This window comes from Tamandua tetradactyla, chromosome 7 (assembly GCF_023851605.1).
Source record: "Tamandua tetradactyla isolate mTamTet1 chromosome 7, mTamTet1.pri, whole genome shotgun sequence".
In the NCBI taxonomy this organism is placed as follows: domain Eukaryota; kingdom Metazoa; phylum Chordata; class Mammalia; order Pilosa; family Myrmecophagidae; genus Tamandua; species Tamandua tetradactyla.
In genome coordinates, this window is record NC_135333.1 from 110,652,451 (window position 1) to 110,671,467 (window position 19,017).

Sequence of the window (19,017 nt, forward strand, 5' to 3'; positions counted from 1 at the left end):
TTAGAGTCTTGTGCTCTGAAAGTTAGCATTACTCCATGCAGCAACTGTTAAAGTAGATCAGCCTTCAATTAGAGACATGAAGGAAGCTGATCTGGTTGGGACTAAAGTTAATCAGAATACAGGGTATGCTGGTTTGAAACTGTTATGTACCCCAGAAAAACCATGCTCTTCTAATCCATCCTTGTAGGGGGCTAATGTATTGTGGGTGGATCCATTTGATTAAATTGTTTCATGGAGATGTGACCCACCCAATTCAAGGTGGATCTTTTTTTTTTTTTTTTTTTCAGTATTTTATTTCATGCACCATACAGTCTGTCCAAAGTATACAATCAATGGCTCACAATATCATCACATAGTTGTGTATTCATCACCATGGTCATTTTTCAAACATCTGCATTACTACATAAAAAAAAAGAAAAAGAAAAAAACCATACATCCCATACCTTTTACCCCTCCCTCTCACTGACCACTAGTATTGCAATCTACCCAATTTTTTTTTACATCTTATTTCCCCATTATTTATTTTTGTCCTTATATTTTTACTCATCTGTCCATACCCCGAAAGGGAGCATCAACCACAAGGTTTGCACAATCACACGGTCACACTGTAGAAGCTATATAGCTATACAATCATCTTCAAGAATCAAGGCTATTGGAATACAGTTCCAGAGTTTCAGGTATTTCCCTCTAGCCACTCTAATATATCAAGGTGGGTTTTAATCCCTTACAGGAATCATTTATGAGAGGATACAGAGAGCTCAGAGCTCAGAGACTTTTGGAGACAGAGAAAGAAAATGCCCTGGGAGAAGCTGAGAAATAAATGCCCAGAGACATTCTGGAAAATTCCCAGAGACATTCTGGAAACAGCCACTGGAACCAGAAGCCAGAAGAAAAGGACGAAGAGATGTTGCCATATACCTTCCCATGTGACAGAGGAACCCTAGATGTCATTGCCCTTTCTTCAATGAAGTTATCCACTTGTTGATACCTTTGTTTGGACATTATTATAGCCTTAGAACTGTACATTTGTAACCTAATAACCAACCCATTTCCAGTATATTGCATTCCAGCAGCTTTTTTAGCAAATGGAAAAAGATTTTGTACCAGAGAAGTGGGGTGCTGCAATTTGCAAATACCAAAAATGCTGGAATGGCTTTCTAAATGGATAAAGACAAGGTTCTGAAAGAATTGTGAGATGCTTGACAGGAGAGGCCTGAATTGCTTTGAAGAGAATGTTGGTAGAAATATGGACTCTAAAGATACTTACAATGAGGCCTTAGATAGAAATGATGAATGTGCCATTACAAACCGAAAGGAAGGTGACCCTTGTTTTAAAGTTGCAGAGAATTTGGCAAAATTGAGTATTGGTATCGGATGGAAGGGAGAATTTGAAAGCGACAAGCTGGGATATCTAGCTGAGGAAATTTCCAAACTAAATGTGGAAAGTGCAGCCTGGCTTCTCCTTGCAGCTTATAGTAAAATGCGAGAAGAAAGGGATAAGCTGAGAACTGAATTCTTGAGAACAAAGAAACCAGAAACTGATAGTTTGGAAAATTCTGAGCTCTTGGAAATAAGTCCCCAGAGAATAGTTCCCCATGTGAGGATTTAGCCAAACATGGAACCTGCCAGCCATTTCAGTATAAGCCAGGATTAGAAATTGAATTATTCAGGATTTGTGGAAAGTACTATTGTCTGATGGCTAGGACCCCTTTATGCTGCATAGAAAACTGACAAGTTTGTTGCAGGATTGGTATAAACAGAATCACTGCTAGTCTGGACTAAACGGGACAGAAAAGGGATAGATTGAAGGAAAAAATTACTTCAAAGGCTGAACCAAGGTCTGGAGCTAAAAAAACTCAGGCCAGGAGAGCAGACCCACACATGCATGTGGAAAAGGTGAGTCTGCCCCAGAGGTTAAAGAGGGGAGCCTGGCCACCCCATTGTTCAGGAAGAATTTGCTGGCCCAGGCTTCAGAGAGGATGGTGTACATTCCCCAGTGATTGGGGAGAGCCTAGCCATTATCCCGTTGTTCTGAAGGGGTTGAGCATATCCCCCCAGAGATGTCAGAGATTCCACGTGCGCCACCCAAATGCTTGAAGAGGGTGGAACGGAAAACAAGGTGGTCTCCCCAATGTTCCCCAATTTTGCAACCTTCACCCCAGTGTTTGGAGACAGCACAGCTGCTGTGTAAACCCATGGAGAGGGTGAGACTGCCGCTGTCTCAAACCCTGAGAATAAAACATGACCCTCTAAATGACTCAGACTTTGAAACTGAATGAAGTTTGCCCTGAAGGTTTTTTGTAAATGTTTTGGAACTTTGACCCCTGTTTTCCTTTCAATTTCTCCCTATGGCAATGGGAATGTTTATCCTATGATTGTCCCCCCTCTGTATATTTGAAACAGATAACTTATTCTGAGTTTCATGGATCCATAGCCATAGGAGAATTTTGCCTTAGCCAAAACCCATGCCTGATCCTGATTTTGACAAGACTTTGTACTTATTTATTGTTATTGAAATGGTGTAAACTTTTGTGATATTGTGATGGAATTAATGCATTTTGTATATGGAAAGAATGTCTTTTTCGTGTCCAGAGGATGGAATGTACTAGTTTTATTTTTTTGCATGGGCAGGCAACAGGAATCGAACCCAGGTCTCAGGCATGGCAGGCGAGAATTCTGCCTGCTGAGCCACCATGGCCCAGCCAAGCCATGTTCTCTTAATTTATTCTTGTCAGGGCAGACCTTGTGGGTGGGACAATTTGATCAGATTGTTTCGTTGGAGATGTGACCCTCCCAATTCAAAGTGGGTCTTAATCCTTTACTGATGTCCTTTATGAGAGGACACAGAGATATCAGAGACTTTCAGTGACAGAGAAAGAAAATGCCTTGGGAGAAGATTTGAGAGAAAGAAACACACAGTGACATTTTGGAGACATCCACTAAAACCAGAAGCCAGGAGAAAAAGGACCAGTGGATGTTGCTCTGTGCCTTCCCATGTGACAGAGGAACCCCAAATACCATTGGCTTTTCTTCAGTGATGGTATCCTCTTGTTGATGCCTTCATTTGGACATTTTCATAGTCTTAGAACAGTAAATTTGAAACCTAATAAATCACCATTGAAAAATATACCCATTTCTGGTATATTGCATTCTATTAGCTTTACAAACCAAAACACAGGGTAAAGTATATTATCTGTATGTTAAAACTTCAACTTCTGCTGAGATCAAAGGAAGAGATGTTTATTTTGTCCAAAATTTAAATTTTCTGTAGCACACTATCTAACTTAACCTGTCAGGCCAGTTTATTTAAACAACCTAAATACATGGAGCCTAGAATAGGGAATGAGGTCTGGTGATTCAGCATAGCTTAGTGTAATACCACGATGCATTCCAGAGTATTTTGGGCAGATAATAAAAAAGTACATGCAAAGTCCCTTAAGGGACTGGAGAAAAAATATGGGACTATTAAACTTCCCTACCTGGGAAATTTCTGATATTCTCTCAAGCACTGGGGACTTCCAATTTAATAAGCCAAGCCCTTGATCTTGAGACTGGCCCTTATAAAATCTGTAAAGGTGAAGCTAAGCCTACTATAAACATACCTAGGTGTCATCCCAGAGAACTTCTTTTGTTGCTCAGACATGGCCTCTCTTTAAGCCAAACTCTGCAAATAAACTCATTACCACCACTACCACCCTATCTAAGTGGGACATGACTTTCAGGGACATAAGTTTCCCAGGCAACATGGGACATGACTCCCAGGGTTGAGCTTAGCTCTGGCATCATGGGATTAAGAATGCCTTCTTGACTGAAAGTGGGGAAAGAAATTTAACAGGAAAAGGTTTCAGTGGCTAAGAGAATTCAAATACAGTCAAGGGGTCATTATGGGGGTTACTCTTGTGCAAGCTTCAGCCAGATATTATAAACTGCCATGGTATGCCAAGCCCCAACCAACAGTTTTTCTGAAAACCCTAAAGAAAACCCAGGGCTCTATCTAAGACTCTCTAAAGGTTTCACTCACTAAGTTTATTTTTCAGAAAAATAAAACTTCCAGATTGTTCCTATGCCAGATAAGCCCTGAAACTTAAAGGTACCAGTCTCTCCCAAAACATCAACCAGTTATCATGGTCCTGGCCCATACATCCCTGAAGAGTAAGAAAATGACCAAATGAGAGGGAGGAGTTGTAACAGAGAAGCTAGGATTTAACAAATGATTATAACTACTGAATCATTATATAGTTATTTCTTTTTAGTTTCTAGTGCACTAGCGCAGCCAGAAGGAAATACCTGAAATTTGCTCTATAACAACTTGTTAAAGTGAACTTTGAAATTGATCACTTTTCTGTATATATGGTATATTTCACAATAAAAATATTTATGTTTAAAGTGGTACTCCTGTTGCCCTGGTTTACCCATTCCCCACCCCTCACGAGTGTGGCATGGAGCCAACCCATGCTCCCAGAGCAGATCCCTGTTCTTGGTTCCAGACGGAGCAGAGTAACCCTTAGGGTTCACATACTGGGAGCATGTATCTCTGGCTAAATCTGTCTGGTGGTGGCCTAAGGGACTCGCCATAGCAGAACTTGCCCTGTGTGTAAAAGGTGACTCACAGAACTCTCTTAGAGAACACTGTTTAGAGCAGTTAAGTGGATGCTGGTGTAAGGGACTGCGGGCTCTAGGACAAACAGTGCAGTACCTGGACTGCACTGTGAAGAAACTTTCTTAGGGAGAGGGAACATTTGTGCCCATATAAATGGGGCAATTCCCAGGGCCAAACATACATGCCCAAGACAAAAAGCATGCACAGAAAGGACAGGGAAGCCCCTATTAATTTGACCTGGATATTTCTCTAAATTTATTGTATGGATAAGCCTAGAAAGAGACCACCTGCACAGGGAAATATGCAAGAATGGGAAAGGCATTTTCTTCTCTTCCTTTTTTTTTGCTCCTGGCATTCAAGGAAGGGTCAGTCATAACACTAGCTGCCTAGCTGAATACAAGCTTAAGGAACAGATACTGCAGGGTCTAAATTTGAGCAATAATACATTAAAATAGCAAAATGTCCTGGTTTCAAAAATGTAAAACATACAAAGAAACAGGAAATGAAGGCAAAGGAGAAAATTAGGAAGCATCAATGAGGAGGATCAGACAAACACTCCAGACAAAAACTTTAAAAAAAAAAAAAAAGATCCTAATTGTGCTCAAAAAGCTAAAGGAAAACATGGTCAAAGAACCAAAAGAAATCAGGAAAATGATAGATAAGCATAAAGAGAGTATCAACAGCTGAAGCCACAGAAATAGACATTTTTAAATCCCTAAAGGGATTCAACAGCAGATTGGAGCTTGCAGAAGAAAGGATCAGTGAAGCTGAAGATGAGACAACTGACATTATTCAGTCTGAAGAGCAGAAAGAAGAATGAAGAAAAGTGAACAGAGCCTCAGGAGCCTGTGAGCATATCAAGCATATCAATATATGCACTGTGGGAGTCCCAGGAGGAGGAGAAAGAGAGAAAGGGTCAGAAAGAATATTCAAGGAAATAATAGTTGACAACTTCATAAACTTAATGAAAGATATGAATATATACATCCAAGACTCTCAATGAACTAACAGCATAAACCCAAATAAACCCATGCTACAGCATATTATAATCAAACTGTCAAAGCTAAAGCTAAAGAGAGACTTCTGAAAACCATCAGAGGGAAGGAATATATCACATACAAGGGAGTCTGAATAAGATTAAACACCAATTTCTCATCAGAAATTACGGAGGCAAGAAGGCACTGGGAAGACATATTTATAATGTCGACAGCAAAAAAAAAAAAAAAAATACCAACAAAGAATTCTATATCCAGTAAAACTGTCTTTCAAAAATGAGCATGGGTTTTCCAATCCACATTCAATGGAGGTGGCCTAAGGGTACAACAATTGAGGACTGGAAGGGGAACTATGGGGTATATATACAATGGACTACTGAGCAGCTGCAAGAAGAAATGAAGCTGTGAGGCATGCAACGAGGTGAATGAACTTTAAGAGCTGTATGTTGAATGAAATGTCAGGGACAAAAAGACAAATATTATCATGCCTCAAACATATGGACTAACTATAATATAAAAATTCAATTAATTAAAGTCAAGAGCATTGGTTTTAAGCAAACTCACCACCCTTCCCCTGTCTACATGGGACATGACTCCCAGGGGACCTTCCTGGCAATGTGGGACAGAAATTCTAGAATGAGCTGAGACTCAGCATCAAGGAATTGAGAAAAACCCTAGAATGAGCTGAGACTCAGCATCAAGGGATGGAGAAAACCTTCTCAACCAAAAGGGGGAAGAGTGAAACGAGACAAAATAAGTGTCAATGGCTGAGAGATTCCAAACAGAGTCAAGAGGTTATCCTGGAGGTTATTCTTATGCATTAAGTAGATATCACCTTGTTAGTCAAGATGTAATGGAGAGGCTGGAGGGAACTGCCTGAAAATGTAGAGCTGTGTTCCAGTAGCCATGTTTCTTGAAGATGATTGTATAATGATATAGCTTTTGCAATGTGACTGTGTGATTGTAAAAACCTTGTGTCTGATGCTCCTTTTATCTACCTTATCAACAGACGAGTAAAACATATGGAATAAAAATAAATAATAGGGGGAACAAATGTTAAAATAAATTTAGAGTGAAATGCTAGTGATCAATGAAAGGGAGGGGTAAGGGGTATGGTATGTATGAATTTTTTTCTGTTTTCATTTTATTTCTTTTTCTGAATAGATGCAAATGTTCCAAGAAATGATCATGATGATGAATATGCAACAATGTGATGATATCGTGAATTACTGATTATATATGTAGAAGGGAATGATCAAAAGTGAAGAATGTTTCCGTTTGTTTGGTGTCTATTGGTATTTTTAAAAAAATTTAAAAATCAATATAAAAAAAAAGCATTGGTTTTCAGATTGGGGCTTGATGTAAAGGGTCCTAGATTGTAATCTCTTACAGCAGTCACATATATTCAGGAGATGTAAGTGTTAATTCTAAATTCTGAGATACTGGTATGTTTGTATATAACATGGTCTTTTCCCAGAAACTTTGGGTTTATTTGTGACACCTGAGACTCAGAGTTTTAGCTCTGAAGTTATGAAAGTCAGCAGTACCCAAAAAAGGAACTGTATAAAAAGTATAAAAAATGATCAGACACCGAGTAGAGATATGAATGAAGCTGATCTGGATAGGACTAAGGTGTATCAACAGACTGGGTAAAGGATAGTATCGTTCACATCTAAAACTTCAACTTCTGGGTGAGACTAAGGGGAGGGATATTTATTTGGAGCAAAATTTATATTTTGGGTAGTGCATTTCCAAATTTATATGGTCAGTTTAATTGAACACCATAAGTACATGGAATCTTAAATAGGACATGAGATTTTGTTGGTTTGTCTAGGTTAGTGTGATGCCCCTATAAATCCAAGTGATTTGAGCAGTGAATAAAGAAGTATTTGCAAAGTTCCCTTGGGGGAATAGGGAGAAAGAAGGAAATATTCAACTTTCCCATTTGGAGAATTTCTGATATTCTTGCAATCAGTAGGGCAACCAAATCAATAGGCTGAGCCCTTGATCTTGAGATTCGTCCCTATTAAACTTATTCCTGCAAAGGCTAAGCTAAGCCTACTTAAAATGAGGCCTGAGTGTCGCTTCCAGAGAACCTCTTTCATTGCTCAGATGTGGCTTCTCTATAAGCCAACTCAGCAAGTGAACTCACTGCCCTTCCTCCTACGTGGGAAATGACTGCCAGGGATGTAAATCTCTCTGGCAACGTGGGACAGAAAGCCCAGGATGAGCCAGGACCCAGTATCAAGAGATGGAGAAAGCCTTCTTGACCAAAAGGGAGAGAAGAGAAATGAGACAAAATAAAGTTTCAGTGGCTGAGAGATTTCAAACAGAGTGGAGAGGTTATCCTGGAGGTTATTCTTATGCATTATGTAGGTATCCCTTTTTAGTTTATGGCGTATTGGAGTGGCTAGAGGGAAATACCTGAAATTGTTGAGCTGTGTTCCAGCAACGTAGATTCTTGAAGACAATTGTATAAAGATATAACATTTACAATGTGATTGTGTGATTGTGAATACCTTGTGTCTGATGCTCCTTATATCCAGGGTATGGACAGATGAGTAAAAAATGCAGATAATAAATAAATAAATAATGGGGGGATGAAGGGTAAAATAAATTGGGTAGATGGAAACACTAGTGGCCAATGAAAGGGAGGGTTAAGGTGTATGGTATATTTGAGTTTTTTCTTTTTATTTCTTTTTCTGGTGTGATGCAAATGTTCTAAAAAATGATCATGGCAACAAATACACAATTGTGATGATATTGTGAGCCATCGATTGTAACCTATGTATAGAATGTATGTGTGTGAAGATTTCTCAAAAAAAGAGGGTGGGTTCAATGGTAGAATGCTTGCCTTCCACGCAGGAAACCCGGGTTTCAATTCCCAGACCACGCATCCCCCACCCTCCGCCCCCAAAATGAGGGTGGAGTTAAGACATTCTCAGACAAACAAACGCTAAGGGACTTCATCACCATTAGACTGGTCCTAAGAGAAATGCTAAAGTTGGAAGGAAAGGACATTAGACAACTAACTGATGCCACATGAAGAAATAAAGATCTCTGTAAAGAAAATGACTCAGTAAATAAAAATATCAGTACTACTGTACTTGATTTGTAACTCCACTTTTTACTTCTTACAGGTTCTAAAAGGCAAATGCATAAAATGTAATGATAAATCAGTGGTTCTGGATTCATTATGTATAAACATGTAATTTGTGACAAGAGGTGTACATATACTGTTGAATTTAAGTTGGTATCAAGGCAGATGAGACTGTTACAGATTTAGGATGTTAAATTTAAGCCCCATGGGCATTATATAAGATTCTACAAAGGTTCCATGCACTAGGGTAACTTTCCAGAAACCTACAACCTCCAGATGGGCCTCTGGACCAAATAAGTCCTGAAATGTAAAGAGGTTTGGCCCTTCCAGAATATCAGCTAATTCTATCCTACTATCCCATATTACTGACAGCCCTTCCAACATGAAAAAGTTAGAATGGCCATAGCCCAAATACCCCTGAAGAGTGAGAGAAAGATCCAAGGTGATTGTGGAGTTATTCAGAGAAGGTCAGGTTTAACAACGGAGTACCAGTGCTAAATCAGTATACTGATATTTCTTTTAGTCTCCAGTACCTTACAGCAGGTAGAAATAAAAACCTAAAATTGTGGAACTGTAACTCATACCAAACTCTAAAATCTGTTCTATAACTAATTGTTGCAATGTACTTTGAAATTTATTGCTTTTTTGTATATATGTTATTTTTCACAAAAAAGAAAAAATAGAAGGAAAAGTATAATAAAGAAGATAGGATTTAACAAATGAATATGACTGCTGAATCAATATACTGATAATCCTTTTGGTCTCCATTGTCTTGGAGCAGCTAGAAGACAGAATGAAAAAATCATGGTACTACATAACCCATACCAAACTTAAAAAATCTGTTGAATGACTACTTGTTAAAATATACTTGGAAATTTATTGCTTTTTTGTATATATGTTATTTTTCACAATAAGTAAAAGTTAAAAAAAAAAAAAAATTAAAGCCTCATGGTAACCACAAAGAAAATTGAGAGAATATGCAAGCTCATAGAGACAGAAAGTAGAGTACAGGTAACCAGGATTGGAAGATAGGCACACTGGGGTGCTAATGCAAACTGAGTATAGGGTTTCTGTTTGGGCTGAATAGAAACCCTGTAATGGATGATGGTGAGTGTGCTACAGCATCATGAATGTGATTAGTTCCATGGAGTGGTATACTTGGGAGAGGTTGGAATGGGAAGACTTATGTTCTGTGTATGTTACCATAATTAATCAATTGAAAAAAACAGAAACTAGAGAGATAATGACAGTTAAATGCAATGCATATACCAGATGTGATCTAATAATGGAGGATAAAAGCACATTATTGGGACATAAGAAAAAAATGGAATAAAGAATGTAACCTTTACATCAATGTGAAATATCTTGAATTGATAACAGCACTTAAGGTGATTATATAAGCGAATATCCCCATTCATAGGAAATATACATGGAAGTGTTATGTGTTTAAGTATGACGTGTGCAACCTGCTCTCAAATGTTCAGAAAACAGACGGGTAGGTAGGTAGGTAGGGGGGTGGGTAGGTAGATATATGGATAGATATAATAAATAGTGTGCTGCTTTGAAGTGCTGTATACCCCAGAAAAGCCATGTCCTTTATTTTAGTTTGCTAGCTGTCAGAATATACTATAAAAGAAACAGATTGGCTTTGAAAAGGAGAATTTATTAAGTTGCAAGTTTACAGTTCTAAGGCTGTGAAAATATCCAAACTAAAGCATCCATGGAAAGATACCTTGGCTCACGAAGGCCAAAGACATCCAGGGTTTCTCTCTCTCACCTAGGAAAGCATACAGAAATACCTGCTAGCTTTCTCTCCTCATTTCATAAGGCTTCCACAGAGGCATTTTCCTTCTGCATCTCCAAAGGCTTTAGCTGTGTGGGCTCTATTGGCTCTAAAGCTTTTTTCCAAAATGGTTCCCTCTTGAAGGGTTCCAGTAAGCAACACCACCTTGAATGTGTAGAGACGCATCTCCATGGAAACCATCAAAAAGATCCCACCCAGCAATATTGAATGAGGATTAAAGAACATGACTTTTCTGGCACGAGACAGTTTCAAACTGGCACATCCTTTAATCCTCATTCAATATTGTAGGGTGGAAACCCTTTTGATTACATTATCTCCACAGAGATGTGGCACTCTCAGTGGTGGGTGCGGCCTTTTGATTAGATAGAGATGTGACTCCACCCATTCAAGGTGGGTTTACCCGAGTCCTTTAAAAGGGGAAACATTCTGGAAAAAGCTCAGAGCTGATGCAAACATTTGGAGATCCAGACAGAAATAGCCTGGATACTAAACAAGGACTCACAGAAATAGCCAGAATCTGAAAAGAAGAAATCTCTGACTCTGGCAGACGCTAAGCTAAGAGATAAAATCCAGAATTTTGACCTGGAGCAACTATATGAAGGCCACTGATGCTTAGAGAAGAAACCACGCAAAAGAGGCAGGAAGCAACGAAACTAGGAACAAGGACCAGCAGATGCCTGCCATGTGCCTTCCCAGATCACCCTTCCTAAGCCAAGGTATCTTTCTCTGGATGCCTTAGTTAGGACATATTTATGGTCTTAGAACTGTAAACCTGTAACATTAAATTCTCCTTTTAAAAGCCATTCCATTTGTGGTATATTGTTCTCTGGCAGCATCAGCAAACTAATAAAGATTTTGGTACCAGAGAAGTGGGGTGTTGCTGCAGTTTACAAATACCAAACATACTGGAGCGGCTTTTTAAATGGATAAGGGGAAGATTCTGGAATAGTTGTAAGGATCTTGATAGAGAAGGCCTAGAATGCTTTGAAGAGATTGTAGATAAAAATGTGGACCCACAGTATGTAGTGGAGCGGCTGGAGGGAACTGCCTGAAAATGTGGAGCTGTGTTCCAGTAGCCATGCTTCTTGAAGATGATTGTATAATGATATAGCTTTCACAGTGTGACTGTGTGATTGTGAAAACCTTGTGTCTGATGCTCCTTTTATCTACCTTATCAACAGACAAGTAAAACATATGGAATAAAGATGAATAATAGGGGGAACAAACGTTAAAATAAGTTTAGAATGAAATGCTGGTGATCGGTGAGGGGGAGGGGTGGGGGTAATGGTATGTATGAATTTTTTTGTTTTCTTTTTATTTCTTTTTCTGAATAGATGCAAATGTTCCAAGAAATGATCATGATGATGAATATGCAACTATGTGATGATATTGTGAATTACTGATTACATATGTAGAAGAGAATGATCAAAAGTTAAAAACAAAAACAAAAAAAATGTGGACCCAAAGATGCTTTAGACAGAAATGATAAACATGTCTTTGCAAACTGGAAAGAAGGTGTTCTCTGTGGACAGAAGGTTGAACTTGAGATTAATGAACTTGTGTACTTAGCTGAGGAAATTTCCAAACTAAATGCAGAAATTGCAGTCTGGTTGCTCTTTGAAGGTTATAGTAAAGCGCAAGAGGAAAGAGATAAGTTGAGAACTGAATGAACTGCTGCATACAAAGAAAACAGAAATTGGTGGTGTGGAAAATTCTGGGATTCAAGAAAATGAGACCCCAGTGAACAGAGTCACACATGAGGATTTAATCAAACATGGAAGCAGTCAGCTATTTCAGAACAAGCAAGGATTGGAAATTGAGTTATCCAGAAAGGATTTGTAGAAAGTCCTATTTTCTGATGTTGTGATCCCAGCATACTACATAGTAAACTGACAAAAGTGTTGTGGGATCTGTATAAATGGAACCACTGTAGTCTGGACTAATAAGGGATAGAAAAGGGACAATATTTATAAGGATAGACAAATATACCAATGGACAGAATTGAGACCAGAAATAGACCTATACTTATCTGGTCAACTGATTTTCAATAAAGATACCAGTGCAATTAAATTTTTAAAAAAAGAAAAGAAAAATATGTCTTTTTGAGTATGGAATGTGCCAGTTTGAAAGCGTTGTGTACCCCAGAAAAGCCATGTCCTTTAATTCTGACTTAATATTGTAAAGTAGAAACTTTTGATTAATTATGTCCACAGAGATGTGGTATGCCCAATTGTGGGTGTGGTCTTTTGGTTAAATGAAGATGTGACTCCACCCATTCAAGGTGAATCTTGATTAGTTTACTAGAGCCCTTTTTTAAAAGGGTAAACATTTTGGAAAAAGCTTCAGAGCCCACACAGCCAGAGACCTTTGGAGATACGGACAGAAAAAGCCCTCAGGGGAGCCTTATGAAATGAGAAGCTGGGAGGGAAAGCTAGCAGACATTGCCATGTGCCTTCCCAGCTGAGAGAGGTGTCCAGAAGCCAAAGACCCCAGCAGATACCAGCCACATGCCTTCCCAGCTGAAAGAGGTATACCGGATGGCATCAGCCTTTCTTCAGTGAAGGTAACCTCTTGTTGGTGCCTTAGTTTGGACATCTTCTCAGCACTAGAACTATAAACTTGTAACTTATTAAATTCCCTTTTTAAAAGCCATTCAAAAGAAGGAAGGGAGGAAGGGAAGGAGGGAAGGAGGGAAGAAGGAAGGAAGGAATGGCAAAGGTAGCAAAATGTTAAAACTGGTGGATTTGTGTATCGGGGGGTTATGCTGGAGTTCTTTCTCTGGGGTTTGTATTATTTTTTCAATTGTACTGTAAGTTTGAAATTATTTCAAAATAAAAAAGTTTTAAGAAACGGAAAGGAGGAAGAATGAGAGAGAAAAGAAGGGAAGATAAGAAAAGAAAGGAAAGTGACATCCCCAGTCCATCTCATTAAAATATGTATTTGAATTTTCAGGTTTAGTTATCAAAATTTTTATACTGATAAATTGTTTTCATCAAGTGTATAATAATATTTGCAAAATTTTTAACCTATGGAGCCTTATGATCAAACAAGTAATTTTTTAATTATATAAATTAATTTATATATTTCAACAACAGAAAAGGATAAGAAGTTAACCAATTAAAATTTTCTAGCATAAAAATATATTAATATCATATTCTATGGGGAAGTAGAATGGTAAAATAAGCTCAAAGAGAAAATGAACAATATAAAATTAGTAGCTGCTAAGAAAAGGCTGTTTATTTTTCAGATGGCTTGAATTAGTGAGAATTGATCCGTTCTCAGTATATACTGATGAAAAAATCTGCTCATGGGGTTCTGACTTACAGGTAATGTTTGCTCACTTTTCCTTGGATATTCAATAATTATCCTTGTCACAAATCTCAGAGACACTACTAGCAGCACTCAGACAGTGTAATGGTTAAAGCACTGACTGAAGAGCTGCACTGCCTAGGTTTGAATCCTGGCTCCACCAGTTACTAGTCGTGTGGTCTTGGGAAAGTTATTTAATCTCTGTAAGCCTCAGTTTCCTCATCTGTAAAACAGAGGAGGAAACAGTATCTACTTTACAGGGCTGCTGTGATGATCAAATAAATTAATACACATAAAGCATTTAAATCAGAACCTACACAGTAAATGTTACACATAATGTTAGCTATCTATTTTGTTTGTGCTTTTCATTCCATATTTAGCTGGAAAACAATATGCCAAACGTTAAGCTAGGAGCTGGGGTTATAAGAATAAATAGTGCATGTTCCCTACATTCAGGAAGCTTATTTCTAGAAGGCAAGGTAGACAAGCAAACTAGGGGTGGTGTACGAAGCGCGGCTGTGAAAGAGGCACTGTGGGATCTAGGAAGGGAACAGTTAATTGGGCCAAAGTGTCATGGAAGATTTCCTGGAAGAAATATTACAAGGACTAAGTCTTAAACCTTAAGCAAGAGGGAGTCAAAAACGGGAAGATGAAAAGACGATTATACTCTAGGGAAGGAGACAGCATTTGCAAATATGCAGAAGCATAAAATACCATAAGAAATCCAGGAGTCTGCAAATGATTTGCTATAATGAAATGTGATGGGGAGGGGCAGATTCCAGCAGGTACAGAACAGGCAGATGACGAAGGGTCTTGTGCGCTAAGGTGAGTAGGTGGGCATAAGTTGATAATACTATTAAAATGAAAACAGTAATGATGACAAAACTGACATTTATTTATAGAATTGTGATAAGCATTCTACATGAATAATCTCATTTAATTTTCAGGACAACCCTATGAAGTAGAGACTATCATTAACTCTATTTTAGAGATGAGTAAAATAAAAAAGGCTTGGGAAGGCTAAATTGCCAAAGGTCACATAGTAAGTACATGGCAGAGCCAAGATCTGAATTCAGGTCTGACTCCAAGACCTGCGCTTATAACCATCATGTAACACCACCTCTGAGATGATGAACTGTATAAGCCCTTCTCTCTACCTTCCCAAATTGTATGCATCCTTCTGAACCAATCTTTCCTCATGAAACCTGTCCCAAAACAATGCCAGATCTCTGCATACTCCTTGCTCTGAACTTCTGCAGGGTTTACGGCCTATACCTCTCGTGGGCGGTCAGATTCAATCAATCAATGCCTTCCATGTATCGTGTACTATGCCAACTGGGGGACCTGCTTTGCCTGTGACAAAACAAGGAGTGGGGAAATCATGGCTTATAAACATCTGCTAAGGAGTGCACTAGACCTTTTAATTATAAGATTTCATAGAAAAATCACTTTTCTCTTATTGTTTTTCTCCTTTCACATTTGTGTATTATTTCCTGAACTAGACTGTAAGCTCCATGTGGACATGAATCCTTCACAAGGATTCATTCCTAGACAAGGATGCCTGGCCCAGAGAAGGAGCTTCATAAATACTATGGGCAGCCCAGGCTGACAGCAGAGGCTGATGGGAGGGGCCTGTGCCCCAACTCGTCCAGTGTAATGGTCTGGGGCTGAGCTCTGGCTTTCCAGAAGTCTCATTATAAACCCAAGAGCATATTATCAAACCATAAAACTTTAATGAACCCCTTCCCACTTCCAGACTATAAGTGGGAGGGTCATGACTCTTGCTCTATATAAAAGTAAACTGACAATGAAGTCAGTGGTTAAAAAAAAACAAACAAAAAAAAAACTGAGGTCCAGCACGGAAACACCTGTCCAAAGTCATATCAGCTGGGGACAGGCACTACAAGTCCTCACTCTCCCCTTGCTTTTCAGCTGCTCTCAAATGGGGTTACATCCTCAGTGCCTCAGTGCTCCTGTCCTCTTTTGGGAGGAATCATAATGACCCTAGTCAGATTTTGGTCCATGAGGTGGCCTCCCAAAGTGGTCTCCCCTCATGCATTTAAGGTCAGAGCGTCACACAGAGGTCTGGTTGCCCAATTCTAACTCCATCTTTTATTTGTCTCCACTTTCTTTACATCACATTTGATTGTGCAACTAGAGGAAAAAAACAAAAACACCTCTTTGTAGTTAGATTTCTGAGAGTTTCCTCTCTTGACCCGGGGAGATCCAGAATCTTCTCTGCTTCTCAAAATTTCTGGCTTTCTAAGCGCCACATTCAATCAGGATCCAGGAATGTGGCAAGAAACACTGTTGAGCATCTATGATGTGCAGGTCTTTTTCTCACATTTTCTCATGTGCGGCTCTCAATAAGCACCGGAGGTGGATGTCGTTACGCCTGCTTGACAGGTAAGGAAATTAAGAACCTGAGACCAACTGGCTCAAGGTCATACAGAAAGTGGCAGAACGTAGGTTCACACCCAGCAGTGTGCACACCAACACACAGACTTTCTCTACCATGTTATGACATCTCTTTATCGGGAAAACAAATCTCCATTTCCAACTTGCGAAGGTCCAAATGGATTTGCCTGACTGGCTGTAGTTGATTATTAAACAGTGCTTCCCCGTCCAAAAGGACTGCGGCAAAACCAGCTGAAGGAGGCAAAGGTGTACTTCAGACACACCTGAAATTCTGGGTTTCTGCCTCAGAGCTATGAGGAAGACTATGCAGAACAAGGAGGACAAGGAAACTGCCTTCGTGGACGTGATATGGTGACAAACGCCGTACACCCGAATGGCATTTTAAAGTTTCCAAGTTCTGTAGATAATAGGATAGGCTTTGGACTCAGTGAAGACATGGATTTGCAACCTGGTGCTTTTCATGAGACAGTGGTAAAGTTATTAAACTCCCCTGACCCTCAGTTTCTTCATCTATAAAATGCAAATTATAAGATCTACCTCTTGCAAGAATTAAGTGAAGGGATGAAAGTGAGGGATTTTGCCCAGTGCCTGGCTCAGAAGGGCTCTGTAAATGGCAACTGGGGAGATGGACTCCAGGAATCGCATCTGACTCACATTAGCGTCAAAGTACATACGCCAAACACAATTTCATAGTATTTTTAAATACATGACAAAGAATGTACAGATAGATACAGTCTAACGGTCCAGGTTAAATCTACGCAGGCTGCACTTCCATTGTCTCACGGGCACGCCCCTTTGAAAGGTGAGACAGGCACCAGCGGCTCCCCACGGGATTCACAGGAAAGCCGGGACCAGAACTCAGGGAGTCAAAATCACGGTACCAATGAAGCTGCTCTGCTATTTGAGCAGCCAGACTATTCCTCTAGCCTTTTGGGGCCACAGTTTATCTGTGGTGAAATTCTGAGGAGATTTTGCTAGGTCATCTCCAGTGTGCCCTCCTTAATTCGCCAAATGCCTACCAAATTCCTCAGGGCAAGCCTGCAGCCTGCAAACCTGAGGTGCAGTTCTGTCACAAATCTCGATTTCTGTCCCCTCAACCAACTCTCATCTCAAGTAATCTACTTCTCTCCTTGTGAAATTACATAAATCCTAGGCATTTTCTCTCCCAGTCACTGAAGGGCAATGCTGTCTGTGGGAACTTAGGGAAAGGCACGTAAATGTTTCGGCCTCACCTGGTTTGTTTGTTGGTGACTCTCAAATATGTACTTCCAATCCCAGATCTTTCCTGAGCGTCAGCTTTAAAATATCCCACAGCTCAGTAAACACTCCACCCGGACTTCCCCAGGCTCAACCTCACAAGTCTTGAACTGTCCCTTTGAAGGTCATTCTTATGGTCTCTTAACTGATGGCACCTCCATCTAACTATTCTAGCAAGCTAGAAACCTCCGTGTCAGCCTTAATCCCTTTTCGCTCACATCTCTCTCCCAATGTACTATCTAATCAGCCGTGAGTCCCCAAAAATCATCTCCATCGTGCAAACTAGCTCTGGTTCGGGCGCCCATCATCACCACACCACCACGGCTTCCCCTGGACTGCCCACCTCCCATTCTGATTCCCTACCATGGCTGCCAGAGCGACCCACCCACAAGTCAAAATCTGACCTCACCACTCTCCTATATAACCCTTTCCTGGAGCTGGCAGCCCTCTGCATGAAGTGCAGTCTCTTCGGGCTAGCATTCAACGCCCTCCCTCCCACTCTGCCCTGGGCTCCCACCACTCTGTACTTCACACTTCAAACAGCACTGGGAAGCTACATTAAGGGTTCTCTTAACAAGTCTCACCTTGATGCCTCTGCTCGTGCTGTCCCCTCTACCTGGAATGCTTTCTCTCCCCCATCTCTGTCCAGCTCCTAATTATCCTTTTATCCAGCACAGACCTCCTACAGGCAGTATGTTCTGAGCCCCACCGCTCCCGTTTTCCCCAGGGGCTTCCTGCCTATTTTTACCATTGCATTTACCAAGCTGATATTATCATCATATGTATAATGTCTTGTCTCCTTCCCTAGACAGGACTCCTGGGGGCAGATATTGTCTTAGTCATTTTTATTTCTTTGATACTTAACACAATTGTAAGTGCTCAATAAATATTTGTGGAGTGAATGACACTAGGCTGCACTTGGAGAGTCTCTGAGCTTTGGTGTTCTGTCCTCTCTTGTCTCCAGGCAGGGAAGACGACACCCTAACCATTCTCGGTTCACCTGCCTCAGGATATCCAGAATCCTGAAGTGAATCTTCACCTGCCCTGACATCTAACAAGGTCAAAATAAGCTCTCAGCCCTCCTGCCTCCAAGACAATCAGAAGCAGCTGGTAGTGCTTTTATACTTTCATGACACCATCTTGATATTCCTGAGCATCGACGAAAGTACTAAAAACTTTCTTTACGGTTCTTAGAGGGGATCAACTGTGAAGCCAAATGCCACCTGACATCCTCGAGCTGGCTACCCCTTAACTCCCAAGGTTATGCTCACCACCTTTAACAAGAACATTCTGAGGAAATGATAGACAAATGCTTTGGGAGCTCACCAGGACTATTGCCCCATAAATGTACAAGAGATTCTTAATTCCTTAGTCATCCATGATGCCGAAAATAATTAGCCAAGCCCAAAGGAAGCAATTAAAAGCTGCTATTGGACCATCAATCTGGATCTCGTGCCAGATGCACAGAAAATAATTTGCAGATGTGAGCACTTCACAGGGAAGCAGGATTCACCAAGTACCCTGCCTGCCAAAG

The 19,017-nt window shown here is 40.1% G+C and overlaps 1 protein-coding gene across 5 annotated transcripts in view; it reads right to left on the minus strand.

The window, feature by feature from the left end:
- FMNL3 (formin like 3) overlaps positions 1-19,017 on the minus strand; it is a 74,966-nt gene that overhangs the window by 39,762 nt on the left and 16,187 nt on the right. The gene's annotated exons all lie outside the window — the stretch shown is intronic.